The following is an 8,697-nucleotide window of genomic DNA, read 5'->3' on the forward strand; positions in this document are numbered from 1 at the left end:
TCAATAAAATTTTCTCTATACTATATCAGGAGCACTAACCTACATTAACTTTACAACCTAAATTCTAATGTACTCACTTTGAAATTGTATCAATTTATTTGCAGTAATTTTGTTGTCTTTATATCATAGTGTTTCTCTGTAATGTGAGTCGTACATTATTTTGTCCAAAGAGATTTCAGCCTCTATGTGCTGTGGAGAAAAACAAAAAAAAACAAAAAAAAAACATTTCCACTTGTGCGCTGACTTGACAAACTAGTGAGTGTGCAAGTATACGGACGTTAAGATAGACATGAAGCATGTCAAATAAATGCTTAAATGGCTCTCCATACAGTTCATCCTGTGTAGCATTGTGGCATTTGTCCTTGTTATTGCAGAGGAGGTGAGGCTCCACCAGGGGGTGCAGTCTGGCACAAAATAAAGTAAGCAAAGGCTCAAGGCTGGTTTGGTGCAAGATCCAAACATACTCACACAAATAATATAAAACAACAATAACAATATAAGAACGCAAAATGCAAATGATTTATAATATATTTTTTAATATGAAACTACATTATTAGTCATGATTGTTTTGAGTCATATTGCTTGATATACTAATTTGAAACCCGAACCTGGCTGTACTGTATACATATTATTTTTTTTGTATCACAACAACACAGCAAGATTGACTAGGAAGAGGCTAATTGCCCTAACCACTGTAGCTATATTATAATAAATACAAAGACAGGAAACAAGTGGGAAATAAATTCCTTGACACATTCGTGCATTTCGGTTACAAGTGACTATATCCATACTTTTTTTTTTTTCTTTTTTGACAGAGGTACATATGACATTACAAATATAGTTACAGTATTTTAAACTACAATATGGGTTGCACACTACGTCACTCGGTATGCACTGTGCAGCAGGCCTGAGCCTTCACCTAAAACCCTAACCTAGATTTGAAACCCTTCCCTACTTTGAAGCACTAACCCTGGCTTGAAACCTGAATTTCGGATTCTGATTTTTTTTTTTTCTTTTAAAAAATATGAGAAGGTGATAAAAGTCCGAGATATATAGCATGATAAAAATGCTCATAACAAGTTAAAATATGGGGAGTTGTAGGATATGTAGGATATATGCAAGCCCCTCACGCAGTACGGTCTTATCAAGTGGAAGCACATGAATCACTTTAAATATTACACAAACATTCATTTGTTTCATTGTAGCAGCAGATAAGAAAAGACAATACGCTTAAGTCGTACATTATGCCTTTATCTGTGTTAAAAAATAAAATAAAATAAAAAAACAGGTATACATATCTGTGCGTGTTTGCAAAGTGAAAGTAAAATTTCCAAAAGACTTGATGTGAACTTTATTTAGTTGTCAACCCTGCCAGCGTTCCCACGTGGATTTTTCGCGTGTTTGCTTTGGAATCCCGGAAATCTTCGCACAATCTGCAAAGAATAAAACAACTTATTAAGTTAAAAACAGTAATTTCCCACGAGCATCCTCTCTCCAAATGCTTCTTTGGCCCACAATCATGTTCTTAGTCTTTTTTTTTTTTCTTCTTCTTAACGTCCTAATGAACAGAATGAGGATTTGATGTCCTCCGCTCACATCACTCAGAGGATTCGTGTGTGTGTGTTTGTTTGTGAGCGATGCAGCGTTTTGATTTTGAAGTGAATCCCCAATAATGCTTAAATTACAAAAATCTGAAAAATGATTTTACTATATTACACTTGTGTATGGTAGTTGTAATTTTTACAATAATATACACTGTTTTGGAAATTGTTCTTTAACCAAAGAACATGAATGAAGTGAATGAGCGAACAAAGAATGGTGAATGCTTTTGATAGAGACAAAAGACGTGTACGTGATTGTGTTGTCATTAAATGCTTTTATCACCCTCTTAAAAATAATTGCCTAACTCTTTTTTTTTTTTTTTTGCAAAAAATATTGTTTTTGCCTAAACCACCTCTTCATGATGCAAATGGTTAACTTTCCTGAAAAATCTGAAAAAAAAAAAAAAAGACTTGGGCGATAATTTTATGGTGTTGATATGCACTGAATATTTAAATCAATTATGTGGAAGCATGATTTAAAAATAAGTATAAAACAAATATTATTTTAAGGTATCAGGTGCTCGTGGAGGCTGCCGATACCAGATATCAATACTTAAGATACTAAATACTAAAAAAAATCTGACTCTGAGTAAGTCCTCAGGAGTAGTTGGCTTTAAACTGCGGCAAATTGTCATTTGTATCTTCAAGAACATCCTTTTTCACATTTTTTTTTTTTTGTCATTGTGTTAAATGGTACTTGTGACACATCAGTGCTGGAATAATGAATAATTATACTAGTATTGGGCTGAAAAAGAAATTGTATCAACACCCCTAAGAAATATGTATTTCACAATAAGTATTTGAAAATTAACAATCAATTTTTTTAGAATAAGCGCATATAATTGTGGTGTATTGAAAATGCCAAAATCTGCTTTTGGCCTAAACTAGAAATAATACGTTTTGCCGTTAATAAGCTAATGTTTTGCTTGTATTTTACACTCTCAATGCTCAATTTCCACTTATAAATTCTATATTTTTCTTTTTTCTTTTTTTTTTCTTTTACCATCATGCTTGGTTTGTTTGCATTGATTACTCAAAATGCTATAGATATTTTTTTGTCACAATATTGCTAATATTTTCACTCAAAAATGTTGTACATTGACTTGTAATTGCTTTAGTTTGCTACCTTCCTTCCAATCAATACGCTATGTATTGCCTTAAATGTTCAAATTTGCAATTATATCAATGCTCAAATGCTAAATTTTGTAAGTATTTTGCACAAAAATGCTAAATTTGCCTGATAATCAAAATGCAACAACAAAGCAGTACATTTATATCATAATTTTAACTTTTCCTGGAATGTCGAATTCCAAAATGTTTGGTTCATTTTAATGTATTTATTTGTGTATTTCATTGTGTTTTAATCAACATTTTAAAAGACATGCAAAAAAAATACATAAATTCTGAACACTCATCCCTAGAGATGCATTTAAACAATTTTGATGAGCTCTACTCACCACATCAGCATCTCAAGTAAATGACAGCAGAGGGTAAAATGTATCTCAGCTGTGTGCTCCACAGTCAAAACGCGTCGTAAAACGTTACGGCATCAAGTCAAGAGGTGCGGAATTGGAGCCGTAAATCAGCCGTCTTTGTCTCTTCATCGTGCCGTCCTCCTTAGCAAGACTTCTCAGAGTTCCTGGTGGACTTTGACCTCAGCGGACTGAGTCGGAATCCAGACACAATCCACATCACATTCACTCACACATGCTGATGATATAAAATCGAAGCAAAACATAATGTTTTTCAAAGCAAAATTGAGTATTTAAGTATACAATTCTGGGTGAATGTAGGTATTTGAGTGTAAATTAAAAGCTATTTTAATAATCTACATGGAAATATGCAGAACTTTGATTACAAGTAATAAAATATAGAAATGCAAGTAAAACATAGCAGATACAATATTAGCAAAATTGATCATGAAAAATAGATAAATATTGATCAAATAACATTTTGAATGTAGCTATACAATGTCATCAAAATCTGCATATTTTCTGTTGGCTTTTGTGTTTGGACTTCAGATGAGCTTGGCGTCATGTGAACAATTGCAGAGGTCACATTTTAAAAATGAAGGGGGGAAAAAAATACAAAAAAGAAGCATCTCCCGACTCAGCGTTTTCACAGTGTTTATATTCAAATATGGAAACACACCATAAGAAGCCATTTCAAATGCACATGTCTGTATAAATGTGTGTGTGTGTGTTCTGGTCTACCCACATGCGCGCCCACGCACGCACGCACGCACGCACGCACACGCAGATGGTCCTTCTGCTGTCTTGCACACAGCAGACCTTGAGCACATCCTTGTGCAAACTGAAGCAGAAACTTCATTCCACAAGTTCATTTTCTCTCTGTAATGTTTTTCTTGACTTGGAACGCTATAATTTGGTACCCGAACTACAAACCCTGACTTGAAGCCTTATTTTGAAACACTAACCCTGTCGTGAAACAGATATATACAATATAATTTGGAAGGGCAAAGAAAGTGTTCAAATGAGTTTTAAACTCAAACCCTGACTTGGAATACTACTTTCAAACATTCATTCTGGACTGAAACCCTAATTTTAAATGCCAAATCTGTCTTGAAGACGTCTTTGTAACCCCAGTTGAAACCCTAACGCTAACCCTGGCTTGAAACAATATCTTTTTCTAATCCTGACTTGAAAGCTTTTGTTTAAATTCAAATCCTGGCTTCAAACCATACTATCAAGTTCTTGCTCTGACTTTAAACCTTACATAAAAATTCGAACTTAGGTTTGAAACTCTATTCTGAAAACTCAATACTGGGTTCAGACTTTTAGCCTGGCTTGAAACTTCAATTGGAACTCGACCTTAAAACATTATTAGAGGCCCAGTCTGCCGGTTTCACTCAGGAAAATGCACCTTTTAAATACAGGATTTAAACAGACAAACTACTTCTCAATTTACAGCTATGGGCTTCTCTTAACTTGTGGTGGTGATTTTGTCCTAAACCCGCAACAAAGCCTGTATTTTGCCATTTTGTGTTTGTTTTGTAAACAGCGGGACGTTTCTGTGGAAAGACAGTGTTTACAACCCTCCAGCCAATCGCAGAGCGGGGGGTGTTTTTTTTTTTATATGTAAGCTTCTGTGAGTGAGTGAGTGAGTGAGTGAGTGAGTGAGTGAGTGAGTGAGTGAGTGAGTGAGTGAGTAAGTGGAAAAAAAATAATAGTTTTGTGTTTAGAACACAAAACCTGGTTTGACGCTGTGATTTAAAAGCTTAGTACTTCCTTGAAATTCTACTCTTACTTATGTACCTAATTTGAAAACAAATCCGCAGATTTTTTTTCTTCCATATTTTTTGTTCTTTGCTGATTTTTCCGGGATTTATTTCCCCATTTCTCCCCTTTTCTATGTGGAATACATATATTGAAAGTTCCTCAGTGTTTAAATAAATAAATAAAAAAATGTTGGTGGGGGGGTTAATCACGTGGCCACTCGTTATGTGAAGAGCCGCCAGTTGCTCATGATCCCTTATTGGATTTCTATCAAACCAAAAAGTATTGATGGTATGGATAATTGCAAACATAAATACAAGTAGACCTAAAGACTAAAATAAATGACCTTTACTGCATTTTTCCCAAGACAACTTTCCAACCGCTTTAATACAAACGCACAATTGAAGAAGCACTTTGCTGCCGAGTGCACTTGGAGGCGCGTTTTGTTGGTTTAGCCATGCAAAGCAGCATTTGCCAGGCGTACGACTAAGGAAATATTTGGCTCCCGCTTTGCGAGACAAAATGTCTTCTTCTCCTCCTTCGCCGCACTCGGCGAGCGGCAAAAACCTGGAAACTAAACAGTGGAGAGGATCACAATTGATCCCTCGTCTAAGCCGCGCTCAATCGCACTTAAACGGGCCGGCTTCTCCGAGCACAGGAACCGGCGCAAACCTTTAAGTCCGCCGCTAATGCCGCTTTAGTCAGGACGACACCATACAAGCTACTCGTTGAATGAGGCCCCGCTTGCATTCTTCACCCACACACCCTTTTCAAACACTAACTTGAAACCTTAACCCTGGCTTGAAATCTACAGATGAAATGCTAACCCAGGGTTGAAACCTTAATTTCAATAACCTTAAAACTGGCTTGAGCCGCTACGTTTAGCCATTGTTTGAGATCCACAATAAGATTTGAAACCAGGCCAGTCTGCCGGTTTCACTCAGGCAAAGGCACTTTTTAAACACAGGATTTAAACAAACAAACTACTTCTCAATTTACAGATCTGGGCTTCTCTTAATTTCTGGTGGTGATTTTGTCCTAAACCCCCACACCCCCCCCCCAGCCTGTATTTTGCCATTTTGTGTTTGTTTTGAAAACAGCGGGACATTTCTGTGGAAAGACAGTGTTTACACCCTTCCAGCCAATCGCAGAGCGGGGGGTGGCGTGTCGCAAACGAGGCCGGGAGAATTTGACGGATTATTTATTTAGTTTTTTTATTAACTCACTCACTCACAGAAGCTTACATGTATGAATGAGTGAGTGAAAAAAAAATCCCTGCGTCCACAGAAACTTCCCACTGTTTACAAAACAAACACAAAATGGCAAAATACAGGCTGGGGGGTGGGAGGTTAGGACAAAATCACCACCAGACATAAAGAGAAGCCCAGAGCTGTAAATTGAGAAGAAGTTTGTCTGTTTAAATCTTGTATTTAAAAAGGGGCTTTTTCTGAGTGAAACAGGCAGACTGGGCCTTTAAATTGAAGTCTTGGGAATTGTTTGAAATCCTGACCCTGGATTCCTACCCTAATTTTAAAGCTCAATCCTGGTTTGAAATCCTAAATTGAGCCCCAAACCAATTCTTCAAAAAATAATTTGAATCACTAACCCGGCCTTAAAACCTTGTTTGGAAACCCTAACCCAGGCTTGAAGCCTTATTGTGAAACCATAACCATTTGTTGATAGCCTATAATACTTTGAAATGCCAACGTTGTCTTAAAATCGTCATTTGAAAGCTTAACCCTTGTGTGAAACCCTGACCCTGATTTCAAACCCTGATTTGAAACGTTAACCCTGGTTGGAATTTGTAAACCTTCATTTGTAACAATAAACCTGCCTTTAAACCCTAATTTAAAACTTCAACCCATGTTTGAAGCCCTAACTGTAACTTGAAATACTTTTTTGAAACCCCAACACTGCCTTGAAACCTTAATTTTGAACATCAACCCTGGCTTTTAAAACCTTAAGTGAATTTTGAAGCCCTTATTGAAACACTAACTCTGGTTTAAAATATAACCTGCAATTTGCAGAGGAATCCCAAAGACCTGAAGCAAGAAATTCACATCGTGTACAGCAGCAAACTTATTTTCTTGTCGAGAAACAGTTTCATTGGAGCAAATTTCACACACAAATATACATTTCAGATTAAATTTAGCATTTCTGAATGTGTTCTGTGGTCTTTTAGCAAAGCTCAATTGATTATCCAGCCCAGGAAAGTTTTCTTGGCGATCCACTCTTGTGTTTTGATGAGTTCCAAAATGCAACGTCATTCGTTTGCATTACTTTTAAAAACTTGAAACCATTTTTTTACATTACCAACCATTTCTTGAAGTCACCTCCAAACCCGGCGAAGTGGCCCACCTCCCGAGTCGCTGTCACCCCGAGAACGAGGATGACATTTCGCCACCCTCCCAACTCCCTCACCTCCCCCTAATCCAATCAGCGAGGCCCACTTTTTCTAATATACTGGTGGTCTCATACCCTGACTTGATCCCTGCAGCTGTGCCGGACCGCTCATTGGCAAGATTAAGGGCCTGTGCAGCCCCTCTGATCATGTATTTCAATATGAATGGGACCAATAAGGGGGTGGATTAGGGCTTAGTTACTTTGGAAATCCGAGGCCCCCCTTTGATGCCCTCGGGTTCGAGCGGCAACGGCAGAGCCCCGCCTGGTCGGCGTGGCGTGGCGTGGCACGGCGGCGGCAATGGCGGCGCCACCTGGCAGCCCAATGTTTGCTCATATGCACTCATTAAACAACACCGCGGCTGGCAGCGCCGCGCGGCACCGAGCGCCGGCCCCTGATGGCGAGCGCCGGCCACGACCAGATGGCGCCGTCGTCGGAGTGCCAGGTGGGGCCCTCGCCGCCGCCCGCCGCTCGTGAGACGCGTCGCGGGCGAGGGATTTGAGATTGTGTGAGGTGAGGGAGAGGCGAGCGCGGGCCGAGAGTGTTGCCAAGGAGGACAAACAAACAAACAAACAAACAAACAAGACAAATTCAATGCAAACTTCCAGCAGAGAACTGATGGACCTTTTACGGTGTTTAACATCGACGCTTGGTGCAAGTGATGACACTTCTGTTCCATTTTTTTTAGATGCCACACAAAGTTACTAGCATGATTTGAGTAGCACAGCTTTTATGCGGGATATATTTCTTGATAAAAATGTTGATTGTTATTAACTTCCGCCAAATGAGCAATGTTATTGATTAGGGCTGGGTTGAAAAAAATAAAATAAAATCTAATAATCAATATTGAATCAATTTTCCTTTTTGAGCCTGATGTCGATTCATAAAACCATGAATCGATTATTGTAACATCTATTTTTCCACATAATTTCGTAAGAAAATAGAATTTTAAAAGCCAGATTTTTTTGTTTTGTTTTATTGAAATTTACTGTTCACGCGAATTTAAAAATATTTTCTTACATTTATGAAAAAACCTGACTTATTGTACTTAAGACAGATCCTAATCTTTTTAATTTATATTTACATTACTGAATTACATTATTGTCAATGTTTGTGTAACATTTAAGTAAGTATAACGTGTGTTACTTTAATAAACTAAATCATTTGAGCAGTTACTGCCGCCGCAAAATCTAATCTGGAATTTAACGTTTGTGGAGTTTTTATAATTCCCGTGATATTTAAGAAGAATTGATGTTCCATAATGAATCAGTACTGGATTGAATTGAAGTGAATCGAATCGAATCGGGAAAAATCAAAATCGAATCGAACTGAACTCTTGTGAATCAAAATCGAATCGATTGAAAAGAAATTGAATCCATACCCAGCCCTGGCTCTTATTGATAAAAATGAGAATTGTTACTTTATTATTATTTTTTGGTCTCTCTCTCTCTCTCTCTCT

The sequence above is a fragment of the Festucalex cinctus genome, chromosome 9, assembly GCF_051991245.1.
Source record: "Festucalex cinctus isolate MCC-2025b chromosome 9, RoL_Fcin_1.0, whole genome shotgun sequence".
In the NCBI taxonomy this organism is placed as follows: Eukaryota; Metazoa; Chordata; class Actinopteri; order Syngnathiformes; family Syngnathidae; genus Festucalex; species Festucalex cinctus.